A 5257-nucleotide genomic window follows, 5' to 3' on the forward strand; every position below is an offset into this window, starting at 1 on the left:
CCAAGAATTCTAGTGGCCGATTTTGGGTGCTAATGGAGTCTTTTTATAGTGTGGCAAAGTATAGGGTTACATCCATACAAACCCTAATGCCCATGACCTTTCATATTACTTAGGATCCATAGGTTAAACCTCCATGGACTTTTCATGGACTACCATATTAGTTTACCTAATCCTAAATAACAGTTGGCCCACACTAAGAATCATTGATTTACCAAATCAATCCCCATATATTTAATTAATCTCTTTTGATCACATAATTAATTCCAAATTAATTCTTGATCAATACTAATTAAATAATATAATTTCATATTAATATATTAGAACTTATAATATATTAATAAATCATAAGTAACCTCTTACTCAAATGTCGATCCTATCAAATTGTCCTGGTGATATGCAACCCGAAATGAACCATGCAACTCTCGGCTCAAGTACATACCGATAATAGTTTTGGGCTTAGACACTTAATCAAACACTTATGACCTGGTACACTGTCAACCAAGTTCTAAACATGATTGTCATACATGGACTCGATCTCTCTTTCCATTTAGTAGACCCAGGGCTCGCTATGGATTCTTTGTAATTAGAAGGTTCGTCCAAATTTACCAGTGTACTATCACTAATAAACTTATCACCATCTCTAGTTATATGGAAACCATAAAGCTCTAGTGTCATTCTAACTCGATTGGAACGTCTAAGAGGTAACGAATCATTAACAGGCTCAACAGGAATTTCTTCCTCGGGTTGAGTGCTAGTGTTAAAGGTTTCTTTATCGCTTGGCTCTTGAATTTCTTCAAGATCAATTGTACTCCCACTATCCTCTTTGCATATGAGCTCTCTCTTGCTAAAGACTCCTCTTCGTGATATAAAGACCACATTCTCACTTGGTCTGTAGAACAAGTATCCAAAGGACTTCCGTGGATAGCCGATGAAAATACATCCCTCGCTTCGAGGTTAAAGCTTGTCGTAAGTCTCACTTCTAATGAAAGCTTCACAACCCTAAACTTTGATATGTTCCAACAAGGGAACTTTCCCTTTCAACATCTCGTGAGGTGTTTTGGAAAACTTCTTTGTTTGAACAGGATTAAGAATGTGGGCGGCAGTCTCTAAGGTATACCCCCAGAATGAGATTGGTAGTGAAGCTCAACTCATCATGGAACGAACCATGTCAAACAAGGTTTGATTACGCCTATTAGCCACACAATTAAGTTCTGGTGTCCTAAGAGGTGTCAATTGTGAAACAATTCTACATTCCTTGAGGTAGTCATGGAACTCAATACTAAGATACTCACCACCTCTATCAGATCTGAGAATCTTGATCTTCCTGCCTAATTAATTCTCGACTTCATGTTTAAATTCTTTGAACTTTTTAAAGGTTTTTGACTTATGCTTGATTAAGTAGATATATCCATGCCTGCTATAATCATCGGTGAAAGTCACATAAAATCGATTTGTATCCATTGTGGTGGATCTGAAGGTCCCACACACTTCCGTGTGTATGAGATCCAACAATCCATCACCTCTTTCACATGAACCCATGAAAGGTGATTTATTCATTTTTCCAAGTAAACAAGACTTGCATGTATCATTCGACCTTAAGTTGAATGATTCTAACACTCCATCCTTTTGGATTTGTGCAATGTGTTTCTTGTTGATATGTCCAAGACGACAATGCCACAAGCATGCTTTGTCTAAAACATTAGACGAACCAATTTGCAACACACTATTTCCTAAATTTTCTACAACCATCACAGTTTCATACATGCCATCACAAGGTAATGCTTTAAAATAAAACACACCATTATAATAAGCACGAATAGAACCATTCTCATTATCAAAAGAATATCTAAAACCTTGTCTATATAGACCATGAAATGAAATAGTATTTTTTTTGTCATTTCTGAAGAGTAGCAACAGTTATTTAAATCTAAACATAACCCACTACTAAGCACTAAAGAAGAAACACCAACTTGATAACATGCAATGATCTCCTATTGCCCATAAATAGGTTCGTCTTCCCATGTTCAACATTTTCACTTCTTTTTAGTCCCTGCAAGTCAGAGCAAATGTGAAAACCACACCGTGTAGCAAGAACCCAATATTTCGAATATCATGAGTTTTTAGATAGAATAGTGTAAATACCAGCCGAGGATGGCTTAACCTTGCCATCCTTTATGTATTTCAAGTAGTTGGGGTAGCTTCATTTCCAATTCCCCTTGTCATGGGAGTAAAAGCAGGTAGCCTCCTTTGGATCAAAGGCAGGGGAGCTTCGAAACTAGATTTGCCTTTATGGCCATTACATGACGACCCGACTTGAGACTTTCCCTTCCAGTTCTTTTTTTAGGGAGCGTTCCTCTTCTTCCCTTTCCCTTGACCTATGGCCAGACGAGAGCAGAAACAGAAGCAGTAGTGGAGGCAATGCTCTATCCCTTCATTCCACTCTCGGTGGTTCTCAACAAGCTTTGGAGTTGGCTCAATGTAGTTTCCTCCTTGTTTAGATGATAAGTCATAAAAAACTGATCATAACAGGCAGGAAAAAAGCACAAGCCTATGTCAATAGCCAATTCCTCATCTAAGTTAACATTGAGCTTCAACAGACGATCCACATAACGTTTCATGTGTTGCAAGTGGGTCGTGACGGACTCTCCGTCCTTCATCTTGCTGGTTATGAGTGACTTGACTATTTCGTACCTTTCTTGACAAGCTCGTTGATGGTACTTCTCCATCGAGTCCTTGCACATCTCATAGGGCCAGAACTCCTCATAGAACCTTTTCAGTTTGGGATTCATAATAGCCACCATGATGCATGACATTTTGTTAGCATCATTGCAATGTTTCCTATATCCATCAATTTCTTCGGGACTATATTGATGGGTTTTGAGCATTCTAACACTTCCTAAGTGTACATGCAACCCTAATAACCTTGGATCTATGTTTGTCTAATTATCATGCAAAGTTGAATTCCAAGGTTATATTCCTATCTAGCATACATGGGGAACAATTTTAACTTAAAGTATAGATAGAATAACTTACCTTGTTGTTGTTTGTGTTCCTTGAAACCTTGTGAGCCTAGCACCCCAAGTGTGATGCCTCAAATGCTTCACACAACACCAAATGCTCTTGGAAGAACTTATGAGAGAACACACACTTCTCAAAAATCGGCCAAGCCCTCTTGTTTCTTAGTGTAGCCGATTTTAGGTGGAGAACATGTTTCTTATATAGTGTTGACACATCTAGGGTTAAACCCTAATGTGTCATGACTCTTCATTTCCATGAACCAAGGGTTTGTAACTCCCATGGAGCATCCATGGAGCATCCTATGGGTCAAACCCAACTTGATAATCCATGGAGCCTCTTAGCCCACTATACAAGATATAGATGATTTACATAATCAACCCATATATTTAATTAGTTATCTTTTGATCACATAATTAATTCTAAATTAATTCTTGATCAAACTAATCAAATAATATTATTAATATATTAGAACTTATAATATATTAATAATCTCCAAGTGTTATTTCTCTCATTTAGTCTATCCAATTGCACGGTGCCATGCAACCCAAATGGACCATGCCGGGTCGGGTCAAGTACATACCAGAAATAGTTATGGACTTAGACACCTTATCCAACAGTCTCCCACTTGGATAAGTCTAATAACTATTACTGCAAGTATGACTTCAGGAACCGATCGGCAATCGTAGCTCTTTACAAGGTTTCTCGGAACTGAGAAGATGATGGTACGCCATTTAAGATAAGTGATCATATAATCCTCTGTTCTAGATATCAGTCGGACAAATACACGGAACAATGTCTTACTTATTGTCCAACAGTTTGTTTCCCGATTTCCGATTTGTTTGACAAAGAACTTCATTGAACACATCAATTTAGTTCTGACCGGGCCCGGTACATAGGTCAAAACAAAGTCATCGAGGGGCCCAGATATCAGCTTCTAATCCAAGAAGGAACAGATAAACTTCGACTCATATGTTTGTTCTACCACTCATTGAATTACACACAAGAGCGCGATTTATAACATCGAGTTACCAATGCGTTTTTCGTACAATCAATGCATAACCAACTTGTAAGTAACAAATCATATCTCTAGGTTTGAAGACTTATACGATATTACCGTCTCACGATCACTCGAGATAGAATTCCATGAAGTGATTCCAGTGAGCGTGGGTTGAGTCCAATGCTCAGAACTTTTAAGCACTCATGATTGTTGTAGCCTTGTCTAAGACCTCTACAACCGAACATGACAGTCTTGATTCATATCTACTTCCGACATATGACCGACTGTGGAGGTTTGAATAATATGTTATACCAAACAAAACTTATTCTGGAAGTCAAAACATGCAAAAGAAATATAGTAAATGATCGACAAGAGATAGCAACACTTTACTCATAAATAAAACACTTTTATTCATCATCAGATGTCAATTACACTTTACGAATTTCGAGGTTATCTAACTACTAAATCTAATATCATCCTTCAGCCCTATGCTCCGAGCATGCTGGAGATGCTTAACCCAAGTCAGTCCCTTCGTGAGGGGATCTGCCAGATTCTCATCTGATGATACCCTCTTTGCCACGAGGAGTCCTTCTTCGATCCGATGTCTGATGAAATGGTATTTTCTATCGATGTGTCTGGATCTCCCGTGATCCCTTGGTTCCTTGGCTAAGGCAACAACACTTTCACTATCACAGAAAATTTCCATTGGCTCTTTAATAGCTGGTACAACTCCAAGGTCTCCAATGAAGTTCCTCAGCCATAGCGCCTCCTTTGCCGCCTCGCTAGCTGCAATATACTCTGATTCACAAGTAGAATCTGCCACTGTCTCTTGCTTGGAACTCTTCCAAGAAATTGCTCCTCCATTTAGGGTAAAGACCCAGCCCGACTGAGAGCGGAAATTATCCCTATCAGTCTGGAAGCTAGCATCACTATACCCTACAACTCTCAATTCATCACTCCCACCGAGGGTAAGGACCCAATCCTTAGTCCTTCGTAGGTACCTGAGAATATTCTTTACCGCAGTCCAATGTGCCTTGCCAGGGTTCCCCTGAAACCTGCTAACCATGCTCAGGGCAAAAGCTACATCAGGTCGGGTACACGTCATAGCATACATGATCGATCCTACAGCCGAAGCATAAGGTACTCGACTCATTTGTGCTATCTCAGCCTCAGTGCTAGGGCTTTGTGTCTTACTCAGTTTGGCGTTACTCTGGATGGGCAACTCTCCTTTCTTGGAGTCTT

Source organism: Lactuca saligna, chromosome 3 (assembly GCF_052625555.1).
Source record: "Lactuca saligna cultivar CGN05327 chromosome 3, ASM5262555v1, whole genome shotgun sequence".
Lineage (NCBI taxonomy): Eukaryota > Viridiplantae > Streptophyta > Magnoliopsida > Asterales > Asteraceae > Lactuca > Lactuca saligna.